Raw genomic sequence first — 13,850 nt, forward strand, 5'->3', positions numbered from 1 at the left:
CTGATGCTGTATTTATGAAGCCATAATTCTGTGCTTTTCACATTTATTCCATTTGACTCTATTCTGAGAATATCAGTTGCAATAGCCTACTAGCCACTCTAATGTTTCATATTCAACTTTCCATTATTTTTGCCTGAATTTATATATCTAGAGAAAATTGTCAATAAATGTCTCATATTTCTTCACAGCCTTCAATAGACTGACTTAATTTACTTTTATTTTTCCATAAAACTTTCTGCTGGACCAGAGCATGGATTAATATCCAGAGCTTTATGAATATCCATATTTTCCAACTTTTCATTTCTATGAAAGATAATAGGCTGAGTCACTAGAAAGTTCATATGAATCTCAAAGTTTGTTTGCTGTGTTGAAACATTTTCCTTTTAGGTTTTGTGGTTTTAGAGCCTTAACACTTTATAACATCTAGAAATTCAGGTTGTTTCCATGTTTGCAATTAGCATACCTGAAGATATAGCCCACGAATGTTTTCTTAGTTATTTGTCTCTGTATAGAAAATATTCCATATCTTGCTTCTGAAAATAAAATTTATTTTGTATTTGGCTAATTAGTGGACATTTATTGAATGTTTTAACCTTCAAGGTAGTATAATAAGCCAGGGAAATGCAAGATGAATCTGATACAGAAGGTGTCTTCCAATAAGAAAATAAATGAATTCAATGGCTGAGAAAAGTCTATGGAGTGATGGGTTTGTGTTGGAAGAACACTTAGAGTGACCACCAATGCAATGCCATAGAGGAAAATCTAAGCCTGGAGAAAAGAATGAAGGACATTGTTAGGTGAAATGAGGGCAAGGGAAAGAAAAGCTATTCCTGGCAGAGGAGCAGCCATGCCAGGTCAGAGGAGAGAACTTGTAAGTAGCTCAGTATGCTCATAGCACAGTGCTAAGAGATGATGCTAGAAAGACAAGCAAGAGCCAGATCATGATAGACCTCCATTGTTTAATTATAACTTACTTTGATTTAGAAGTGTTTTCAAGTGCCTTGCAGGCCACAAATTCCATCTCAGGCATCTGGAGTTCTTCCTACAAGTTGCTGGCCAGGAACTTGCTGTGAGTTGCCACATGAAAAGTAAAATCCTAACAGATCTTAGAGGAGTCTGGCTTCTAAGAGACCAAGGTAGAGGCTACAGCCATTCAGGTAAGGCTGCCATAAAGGACTGAATTAAAATACAATCTTAGAGAAAGAAAGAGACATATAATCACCACAAACAACACGGATTGATCATAAGTATTTCCTTAAAGAATGCATTGTAATGAATTAGGCAGATGTGTGGGGCGAAGAGGGAAAAGTAAAGGACGAATTTCAAGCTCAGCTTGGGAAAGTATTTGGGTAAGAAGTTGTTGCTTGAATACTGATACTTTGTTCTGAGTTGTTTACATGCCTGAGAATGGCTGTGTATATTAAAGTCCTTACTGAACACTCCAGAAGTAATTTAATTTCTTCTTTTCCTCTTACAATTTTTTCTAGTACAAAGGATGGTACTAGTTGCAGGGAATGTGATTAGTTGCCTTCACTAACTTGACAATGATTCAAAAATCTAGCCCATGGTATTATCTATTTAGTGATAACAGATAGTCCCTAATTAAATACTGTTTGGTTGAAAGCTACAGAAATTGACCCAGCCAGTATAAGCCAAGGATAACTAAGATGAGTGACTGGAAATCTCAGACTGGTTCCAAACTTGCAGAAACAGACTTGGAGAGTGTCAAGAAGAAAGAGGATATTGGGAGAAAAAAAGAAATGGCCACGGGAAGCATCCAGTAACAAAGACTTGGGCAGGAAATCATTATAGAAATAGCTGCCACAATAATCTGCCATCTCTTTGTCCTTCTGTTCAAGATTTAAATTCCAGAGAGCTTTAAATTATTGCCTATCTTGAGTTCATCTCCAGGATTTAGCTAGGAGAGGGCTGGGTCCCTAATTATAGACTACCAAAAGGGATGGGATCATTCCTCAAATACTTTGGAAACACTGGGGAAGAGAAAAAGGATGGTTCCTAGACAAATGTTGAGCCATGTCCACTTCAAGCCCTTTTTAACTCTTTTTGTTTTCTGTCACACAAGATTCTGAAAAGAAAAGAAGAGCCTAAAGCTTTAGGAATGGACTCGACCATTTACTTTGTGGTTAAGAGAACCTGAATTTCTTTGAATTTAGCTACTGTCTTTGGCAAAATATTCAGTCTACTGTTTTAGTCCTAAAAAGAAAAATGACCCTTTTTAGTTTTTTGAATATTTTAGTTATCATTAAATAATTGTACAAAGTAGTTGCCATTCACCAAAGCAGTTAATGAATACAATGCATCTTGATCAATATCACATCATTCAATGTTCTCACTCATCCTTCCCAACCCACTACTTCCTTTGCTTGACTTTAGGGTATGTATTTAATTTTTTTGTGATTTAACAAAGCAGTTTATATGTATGATGCATCTTGATCCGTATTACCACTTCACCATCCCACTTTGACTGACTCCTTCCCTTATATTTCTCAATTCTGTGATATATATAATGAATTCTTCCCTTCATTCTTCCTGGTACTTATTTTGTTGGGCTTTGCCTTAGTCTTTTATAAAAAATATGCTATTTTCTGTTTCCATTTCACCTCAGTTAATTCATATATAACTCTTTACCACTCAACATGTTTGCTTGGTAGTTGATTAGCACATTCTAGCTTACACAAATCACTTAATGTATTTTTTCATGTCTTTCCACTTCTTCATGAATGGTATAATATCATTATTTCTGATGGATGAGTAGAATTACATGAGTAGAAACACCACATTTTCAATATTCACTTGTCTATTAAGGGGCATCTTGTCTGATGTGGCCAAAAGGGAGCTCCATGACACTGTGGGAATGTAAATTTTTTAAATTACTCTGGAAAGCAATATGGAAGTTCCTCAAAAGCTAACTTAGAGCTAACCTATGACCCAGCAATTCCACTTCTGCATTTATCCAGGAAAGCACAAACAAGGCTACAGGGAAGTTACCAGTACAACCATGTTCATTGCAGAATTATTTGCTTTAACCAAAATGGACATTTTAAAAGTAGTAGGATCTGGGCACTAAATTAATACAACACAATAGGGAATTCTAAACTTGGAGTAGAATATATAGATTCTTTTGGATTGAAATTGAATACTTGAGGGAAGGTGTAGGAAAGAAAACATGTGAAGAAAGTAAGGAACACACACAGAGAAAAAAAATCCAGCATTATTTGGATGAGTTTGAGAATAGCATTCAAAACAAATATCCAACTCTTAGGCTTCCAGACAGAACACCCACCACTAATTACAGGACTCAGATAAGCAAGAAGCCACTTCAGGGGGTGGGATTGGAATCAGTCATCATGATGGTAGCTTCAAAGATGTGGCTGTGGTTGGTGTTTTGATGGTAGGAGAGAGTTTAAATTTACTTCCCTTGGCCCCAGTGCACGTTGGTATTTCCATCTCATCTTACTCCAGAGCGAGGAGATACCTGTGCCAACTATGGCTTTGTTCCTTGAGCCAGACAGTCTTGGTGACACACAGGCAAATCACTGGAGAGGATATTTATGCAAATGTGGGCACAGGATAATAGTGGTCTGAGGTTTTGCCTAAGAGATTACTGTGGAGATTCCTGATTCCATCTCTTGAGAAAATAAGTAAGAAAATGGCTTTTATAAGTGATTTTGCAAACTATGCAACCATTTTGAGTTTATCTATCTTTGAAACCACAATTATATAAGAGATCAATACCAAAAATGTCTGCATTCTTCGGCAAAGTTCAAGAGAAATGAAACAGATATGAAGGGTGCAAAGTGCTTCTTAGAAGTCTTTGGAAATGCAATTAGCATTTTCTTTGGGCGATATTGCTCTGCTATTACAAGTACTGCTGTATTGAAGACTGATTTGATACATCTGTATGTTTGATATTTGGCATTTCCCTTAAAAGACTCACCTTTTCATTTCTTAAGCTAGAAGCATATCCTAGAAAATAAAGTAGTGAATTGTTTATTTATTTATCTTTATTATTTTCTTCTTGGGGGAGTGAGTTTCTTTTCTCTCCCTGCATGTAGAAAAGATGATTATGAAACAATACATGTAAAGAGGAATTGCTCAAATTGGTTATCCAATAGTGGAGTTGCTGAAGGAGCATCACAATGAGTTAAATTGATCACAAAGAATATATTTACATTATTCTATATTTTCTTTCTTTTTTGTGGGTCATGGGGCTTGAACTTGGACTGAGCACTATTCCTGAGCTCTTCAGCTCAAGGCTACTGCCCTACCCTTGAGCCAAGCCCCACCTCCCTTTTTCTAGTGATTAATTGTAGCTAAGCATCTCAGGTCTTTTTGTGCCTGGGCTGGCTTTGAACCTTGATCCTCAGATCTCAGCCTCCTAAGTACAGGATTACAGGTGTGAGCCTCCATGCCCTGCTTTTATTCTATATTTTCTATTTCTGCAGTGTTTTGATTGTCCTTTAACCATTGGCCAAATTTACAAGGTAATGGTAATTCCAATTGTTCAGATGTTGCTCAGTGGTGCTTTGGGTGAATTTGTCTTGCTAATCTTGGTAGGGGTGTTTTATTTATAAGATATTTTACTTTTATATGGTATTTCTGTTTAGTTTTGGTATCTACACAAAGCTGAGATCCTAAGATAAGTTAGGAATTGTTCCTTTCTCTAAATTGTTTTCAAAGACAGTTTTTAAATTTTATTTCAGTATTTAATGTTATTCAGCTGTGAAGACATTTAAGCCAAAGGCATTTTTTCCTGGATGCTTCTCTTTTTCACTGATTTCAAAATATTATTAAAACATGTCTTGTGTTTTTTCTTCATTATTTTTCTCTTGCTAAGATTCTTGAATGTGTTCATTTATAAAGTTTATCAAGGTTTCGAGAAATTAATCTGTTATTTATGTTCATCTATGTCCTTTTGCTTTTTCTTCTTCCTCTTTACAATTCTTCATTAGCAATGAGGACGTTTTACTTATTTTTCAACATTTCTCCTTTCATTGTATTCTTTAGTTTGCATAATTTCTATTACAGTATCTTTAAGGTCATCTATTTTTATTATCCAATCTTCTGATCTGCTAAGTCAGCTCAATAATAATGTTTATATTTAAATTTATAGATGATAACTCCATTTAAGTTACCTTTATTTCTTCAGTTTTCATTTTCCTTGTGTTAGTTCTCATTTGAATCCTTGAAACCACTTTAGGTACTTCTTTATTATTTAAATCTACCTCTACCTCTCTCTCTTTGTGTCTGTCTCTGTGTCTATCTCTGTCTATTCTGTCTCTCTCTGTGTCTCTGTCTCTGTCTTTCTCTTTCTCTCTCTGATAGTTTCAGAGCATCAGAGATTCTTTTATTCTTTATTTTGTGATAGGTTCCCATACTTTAGCCCAGGACCAGTTTAAAACCAGGATCCTCTCATTCCCGCTCTGTGTGTAGTGTTGATTATACTGTATGTGAACATGCTCAGTCTTAGTTTCAGCCTCTTTTGATATGACCTTGTGAATTTTTGAGTAATAGCTTGTAGTCTGAATGAGAACTGAGGTGCATTTTGGCAGGAACTTTATTTACCCCTTGGATTATTATGAATTGCTGCCTTTCCTTTTCTACCATGTCAAGGACTAGTCTTATCATGAAGCCTCCTGCTAAGTTCTCTGTTAAATTTTTCCAGCCGTCAATACTGATTTTTATTTGGCTGTTCAATACAAATTTGTCTCCTACCCAAATAGCTTTGGAGGCCAGTTAGCTTTTAGCTTTTAATAGCTTTCCCCAGATTATGGAGCCTTATTCAGTTCAGTGTTGTGAATGGTTAGTTGGCCTCACACATGCATAACTAGTGTAGGCCCAATAACAGGGCTCCTTTTAGACATTAGGACGCTTTTTCTAGGAGAGCCCTCAACTTCAATATTCTACCTGGTAATTTCACCTTTTTCAGCCTCTTTGTATCCCGATTCCTGCCACATTCCACCCAAATGTTCCAACATGCTTGGCTTATGCTCCCAGTCCTTCCTCTGAAAGTTTGAAAGTGCTCCCAGAGCAGTGATTGAATAGTTGACACTTTCCCTTATCTCAGGCATCACAGCCCTGGACTACCAGTTGTCCAATTCCTGGAAAGAGTTATTCTCACATAGGAGTTATCATCACAGAGGAGTTTCAGTTGCTTGTAGAAAGACAAGTCCAGTCTCTATGACTAGGTAGCAGGATCAATCTTTTGCAATTTGAATATGTGTCAAAATAAGGATTTGTGGTATGTCTCTCTAAAGCTGCATGAAAGTCTTATATAGTTGTCTAAGAGGAAGTAGCACTAGGAGGTTTTATTTTTTGACTTTTTGCAGTTACTATCAGAATCATAAGCACCAAAGAAATAAACCTTTGAACAAATAAATATCCCTAAATCTCCCGTGTTTCTTAAAGTCTTCAATTTTTATTTAATAGTTTACAGAGGAGAATCTTCATTCTATAGAATTCGTTTGTAATCATGGGTGTTTTCCCTTCCTTTTTCTTATTTGCTATGCTCACATCAAATCTCTAAAAAGGAACATTAGAAATAAAAATTTCACATTACATCTAAACTTATTTTTTTCTGAATTACATTGCTATGTATGAAATATGCACCAAAGGAAAGTGAGTTTCATTGCTTCTCTTTTAAAGCTTTAAAATGGTATTGTATTCCCAGAGATGACTTCCTTTTCTATTCACCTGCGTATATATTCAATTCTTCTAATCCTTCTTACAATCTCCTTTACCTTACTCCAGATGTCCTTTCTGTTAGACTATATCAACATATGTATACGTGTGTGTGTGTGTGTGTGTGTGTGTGTGTGTGTGTGTGTGTGTATCACTGAGTTGGTTGTAGGGATTTGTGGGTTGGATAATCCCAGGTTACATATAAGCACGGAAATCCTGTGTACTTGCTAAGCTGTTGAATCTTCAAGAGGCTTTGGGTTAGTGCTAATGATGGAGGGGAAGGAAGGACACCATGCTTTCTATGAGAAGACATGCAGAATTCTAACATGTAAGTATGAAATGTTCTGAGGACAGCATGGAGCTGGATCCCTTTGAACCAATCTCTGAAAGGATACTGTTAGTAGTACAGGCAGCATTTGATTTCTAGACATGAATTATTGATCTCTTCCCATAAAAAAAAAAGAAAAAGAAATGGCAGGTGATCACAGAGTTCCTAATCCGTTTGGCATCATAAGCTTCTTGTCCTCTCTCTGAAAATGTTTTCTTCCAGAGGTAAATAAACTCAGTCTGTCTGTTGTAGTGCGGTCAACTCTTCCAACAATCTTAGCTCTTGGCTAAGATTGCCTAAAATCTAAGCACTGTCTCTAATCAACCTTGTGTTTTACCTTCTCGTTTTCTAGGTCCATAATACACATGAAAGTTTTTCATATGATTCCAATATATTTTTATTTAGTGAAGCAAGCTTTGAATTAGCACCTAGTTTAGTTGAGAAAATGATGAATATTTCAAAAGCTTCTGTAAAAATATATATACCAAATAGTACAAGAGTGATGACTCAATATTTGCATACCCAGTGCTATGGACATGGTATTGGAAATATAAACACAACTACATAGACATAAAAATTTATGACTCTATAGACATAATGTTTTATTACATAGATTAATATGTATCTATGACATACAAAACCTCAGCCTAATTTTAATTATGTTCTAAAATCTAAGTGCCAGTGATCATATATAGATTCCCTTCTTGAACACTTTTTGTTAAACAAGTCATTTGAAATATGATGTAAAAATCAATGTTAATAAATTCTTTAAATAAAAAAGAAAAATATACAACGTTATATTGCTTTCATTAGTCTGAGATTTTAAAACGTGACTGATAATTTTAAGAGTTTGCACTTTGAAAAAAATATTACTGGTTCACTGTCCTTCATTTTTCTTTTGTTGAGAATGTTTTCATTTTTTAAGACAAAAAGAAATGTAGGAATAGAAATAACTATGTAAAGGAAGAAAACAGGAAAAATGAAAGAAGGAGGGAGGAAGGGAGAAGAAAATGAAAAAAGGGAAGGGAAGGGAAAGGGAATGAAAGGAAAGAAAAGAGAAGAAGGGGAAAAAAGGAAGTAAAGGGAAGGGAAAAGAAGAGAAGACAGAGTGAGGTCCATAACTTAAAGGGGAATATAATCAAGGGATAGTTACTTTTCAGAAGTTAAGAAATCTGAACCTCATTTGGTTTCACATTCTCAGTATGGCCTTGCTATTGTATGCCTCTTTTTGTGGTTATATAGACCTAGTTAGAATTTGAATCCGCTTCATTGTTATCTGGTGTTTACTTTTGAGCACATAACACTTTCTTATCCATCTATGAGATACATCAGCACTTTGATGCCACCAGAGGACATGATAATTATGGAATAATTTTAAAATCAATTATTTCATATGTTAAGGTATTTACATTCCATGCAGGGAAAATTTATGTAACTTTTTTAATACAGGAAGCATAGAAATAAACATTTATTTATTTTCTCAAAGTTTTCTTCTTACATTCTTTCTGACTCAGGTATCTATTTTTATTCAGAAATTAATTTTGTTCATCAATTCAACTTGTCATTCATTTAGTTAGGGGGAAGTAGAAGTGGTATTCTATTTGGAAATTTATCACAAACGTTGCTGGTTTACTTTAGAGGAAGTCCATCAACCAAGAAAAATCCAGGAACTTCTATTTGCTGGAATGTTTAATAACAAGCTTTGAGTTCCTCAAAGTCTTGCTGACCATGTGGGATTTAGTGAGGGGGGGGTTCTGGGGGCAAAGATGAAATATAATAAGCACAAGAGACATTTGCTGACATCAGATTGATTGGAGTACACTAGGAAAACAAGTTAGAAAATAGCTATGAAAACAAGCTTTGTAGTTATGTGGAATGTTTCAGAGATGGCAATTACAGAGATTGGAACTAATAGCAATATCCCAAAGAAAGGTTTGTCTTTCAGGTCTACATATGCAAACTTTCTTCTTCATTCATAAAGAACTCTTGTAAACAGGATGTATATTAGACTTTCCAGGAGTGAAGCATTTATAAACAACATAAATATAGGATCCTTTTTATGGAGTAAGCATAGGGAAAGTTGAAATGAAAAAAATAGAATTGACTTATCTTTTGTTAAAAATAGAAAGGAATGGGAATGAACACTAAGGTTTCACTTAATACATATTGAATCGTTTCCTTGTACAGAAATATTTATTTTATTCAATTTATTGACTTCACTATGAATTTAAAATAAGTTCCTGGAGTGTTCTGGTTTATTTGACTTTTGATTTAAAGAGACAGGGGATGGATTTCAGGCTCTAAATTTGGAAAGAGATCTTTGGAGTGATGCCGTCCTGGCTTCCTGGAGGAAGCAATAAATTGTCCCTTAGAGAAAGGGCACAATTTCAACCACCAAAGAATGAGTGAAAAACACCTACAGAAAGAAGGGGAGCTCTTACCGTAGGGATGTGAGAAAGAGCCATGTCCCATTGGGTGACCTAGACTACAAAATAGAGCAAGACACAAAGAGAAAGATAATGTGGGAAAACTAGACGAATGCACATTCTGCAATGCCAAATCATAAAATTTAATAGCTGGAAACTGGTAGACATTGAAAGTTGTATCATTCCATCAAGACAGAAAAGGGTCATGAGGAAAGATAGACTATGTATGAGGATATTCCGCTGGTTATATTACGCATGCACATTACATTTCCCACGATACAAACACAAAAACTAAGGGCCAGAAATTATAAAAACAAAACAAAACAAAAAGTAAACAAACCTCTCTCAGGTCTATAGACAGAGCTTTGGAACTCAGGTTTATTGAATGAGGCAATCCTAAAGTTTGAGTGAAACCAAATGCAAGAGACTGGGTGTGTTGTACGCAGATTGTCTAGCTTGTATCCATAAATGATGCTTCTGATTTAATTTCAATGAAATTTTTTTCTGTGAATATATTTACCTTTTTAAGATGGATTTTTATTTCAAAATAAGAATCTTAAAATATCATTGAAAGGAAGGCAGAGTGATTTCACAGATGTCCGGGATATTTACATCCACAGCCTCCTTCATTAGCAATACCAGAAAGGTCACTATAAGTGATGGATGCACGTTAGACATATTGCCTGATGGACAATATGAGGATTTGGTTGGTGTAGGTATTCTGTGGGTTTAGAAAGATGGGGCGACCATTTAGCATCATTCAGTCACTGTCCTAAACATCATCCTTTCACTGTTCTGAGCTCTTTTGTGCCCTGACCATTTGTAATCCATTATAATATCTGGGAACCACTGATCTCCTGCTGATATCAATGGTTTTCCTTATCCAGAATATTTGACAGTTGTTGAAATCATACACCATGCAGATTTTCTTGCACTTCAAGTTAAGTTTTCTCTGTGTCTTTTCATGACTCAATGAGTGTTGCTTCCAGCTTTGGGTAGTTATAAAAAAAGCTGCTATAAACATCCTTATGTGAACGCAGATACATCATTATGTAAAACAGAATAGTAGGACAGTCTTCATAAAAGATTTTTTGGGGAAATACTAAGGAATGTGATTCCTGGATTTTATGGTGGTAGTGTTTAATTTTATAAGAATCTGCCAACTCGCTTGCAATGTGGCTTTACCAACAAGCTCCTATTGCTCCATTTATACATTTTTGGAGATTTCCCCAATAACTATCATCAAGCCAAGACTGAGAATATTAACTGGTACCTATTTTCTTTTTCGCCTTTTTTAGTTTCTTTACCTGATAGAAGAGAATCCTTCAATGAGACAAAGTATCATTGATAATTCGTCTTTCTTAGAAACACTTTCACTTGTCTGTGATGTTAATATTAGAGAACGCTGAAAGGAAACAAATATCCATGTTCAAATGAAAGACAAAGGGAAAAAAGCAACTCAAGACAAATAGGATTTAAGATTATCCTTTATGTGTTTGCCTTATTTTAAATTGTATGATTTTGTCATTCCAGATAGTTGAGTTCAGACCGGTAGAAGAGTACTGATAGAAACAAGGACTTTGAACTGATTCTAGTTCACAGGAAATCAGCTATGTTTCTGGCCACATGCCCTAAACAACCTCCTAATGCATGCCCAGTATTAATAACAACAACAAAGAAAACAAAAATGAAGAGACATGTGCTTTTTCTTTCTTCTAGCTTTTTGCTCATCACTGCCTGAAACATGTGAATGATATAGTTTATAAATCTGTAAATTATATTATTACTCTTTAATAGAAGAATTTCCTCAGTACTGAGGACAACTAATTAAAGAGATAATATTCTGCTAACTGTTCATCAGTTGCTTTAAATTCAGTATATGTTCCTTAATTGCTTTAGGATAAGGTATTTATAAGACTTACCTTCAATACTAAATTAAAAGGGAATCAGGTCTTATAAAGAATCAGTAGTCAATAAAATTAGTATCTTAGTGACATATTAAAAAGTTAATTAATTAGTAGGAACATGTATAGCCTAAGCAAATTACAATTGAATTCATTCATTTGTTTGTTGGTTTCTTTATTTACTGCCAGTCCTGGGGTTTAATCTCAAGGTCTGTGCACTGTGACTGTGTTTGTGCCCAAGGTTTTTACTCTACCACTTGAGCCAAAGCCCTACTTCCAGTTTTTTGATGGTTCATTGGAGATAAGAGTCACAGATTTTTCTGTCCACACTGGTTTTGAACTGTGATCTTTTGATGTCTAAAATGTTTCCCCACAGTAATATTACAATACAGTTTTAGGTTAAAACTTATACAATAAATTTGTAGTGGTTGTATATATACAGAGTTGAAAATATGACATTTGCCCTGAAAGGGATTATGATCTTTCTGAGGCAGAGAAATAGGATGGACAAGGCAAAAAGCAGATTCATCCACATAATTTTAAAACAGGGCAAAATAGAAAAATATAATAGAAGCACTATGATGTTTAGAATATGGGGTCATTGATTTTGACTAGGAATGTATATGTGCATACATATTTGTTTGTATACCTTATATGCAGGCGTGGTAGCAGGAATTCATAGTACTTTTTAACTATATAGAAGAGATCATTGAAAGGAAGAATAATGTGACAAAGGAACAAAGGTTGGTTCATACATAGGAAATTCAGAAAAGAAGGTGGCTCATGTACAATCTTTTGTATGTATGATCAGGTACAATCGTGGAACCTGGGACCGGAAGAGTTCGGTGGAATTTGACTCGTATAAGTACCACTCACTGCTGAATAATCAAGTTTGGTGCTCTGCAAAACAAGATTGATGTGCAATTCTTTCAAATGTAGGATCCCTACAAAAACACCCACACAGCAGTTCTAAATTCAATTGTGTTTTAGTCATTGTTTCTCTGACCTAGTAAACTTAGCCAAGAAGATTTAGGTAAACAACCAGAAAAGCATGCTGCCTCTCACATTTAGGTTTGAGCTGACACAAGGAATTATACTCTTCCCACGTGTAAAAGTACACAGAGAATGAAAGCTGAGGTGACATGTTTTTAAAGATGGCCTCCCTTTCTGATGTATTCTGATGTGTGTTAAATACCAAACCCTGTGCATCAGATTTGAATTGAGCCAAGATGAACTCATGACTGAGAATCATTTCGGAGAGAGAGAGAAACAGAGAGAGAGAGAGAGAGAGAGAGAGAGAGAGAGAATGAGAGGGGGGGAGAGAGGAAGCATATCGAAGTACCATTATTTTTCAAATTGCATACTGGCTTCTGTAGCATGTTTGGCCTTGACTTGAAAGCAGTGGAGCTGGATCTTTTGGGAGGTGGAAGATAATGACTTTAGACATAAAGAAATAAACAAGAACCTCAGGAATCCTTTGGGTTTGGCAGATTAGAATACAGTGGCAAGTGTAAAGTATAGGCCTAAAAATAAACATAACTTCATGAAAATGGAAGCAGAATTTCATAGTGTGCACTCTCCTGATCTTATTTGCAATGCAATTTCTCTCTCTCCGTCTCTCCTCCCCTTCTTTCTTCTCTCCTTTTACTTCTTAATCTCTAGGTATATGTAATCATTAAGGTAATGTTGTGATTCCTTTGGGGAATATTTTGAGCAAATTCAGAGCTATTTTATTACCTGTGGCCTCTTTTCTAACTTAGGAATCTGTGATTGGACAAAAAGACAGAGAAACTACATACCACTGCAGTCAATAGTCAATAGACTATTATTTTGGGTTACTTTTAGTGGCCAAATTTAAGAATATGTATTTGGAGAATATTTTCACATATCAAATTTTATGTAGCTTTTAGTAAGTATTTGAGAACTACTTAACAAAAGATTTTAGTAAAAGAGCTAATATTTACAGTGAGTAATTCTGTTTGGAAATGGATTTATTAGTTGAAGCTCCAAATGTTTTCATTTGTTAGAATGCTCTAGAAACTAAGACACCCTCATTAAAAACAGTATTTGAAAATGCATGTTCTGTTCACTTAAAGAGTATGCTGTGTTAAAATACTCTTATATGAACAAAACTTTTATTCTTCTCAAATCTTTTATTTGGCTAGGTGAAAAACACTCCACTTAGCTCATTCAGAAAAATGCACCAAGTTGGCTCAGGGTATAACACTAATTTTCTAAAATGGATAAGCTAAAGCTGGTTTCCATATTTCTTTTGCAATTGGTTGCATGTGTTTAGAAGTTGGACTAATGGTGATTTATAATAATTGCCTGTCATCCGTCGATGGCAAGTTCACCTGTATAATCCATCAATTGTCTCTACAATGAGCAGAACTATAATCAGTCTGAAGTTATTTGCTTCTCATGAAATGCACCAATTACCAATACTCCAAGAATGAGAGATTGCTTTTGTTTCTCCATAAATGCAAGGTC

The sequence above is a fragment of the Megascapheus bottae genome, chromosome 1, assembly GCF_031878675.1.
Source record: "Megascapheus bottae isolate mThoBot1 chromosome 1, mThoBot2.hap1, whole genome shotgun sequence".
NCBI lineage: Eukaryota > Metazoa > Chordata > Mammalia > Rodentia > Geomyidae > Megascapheus > Megascapheus bottae.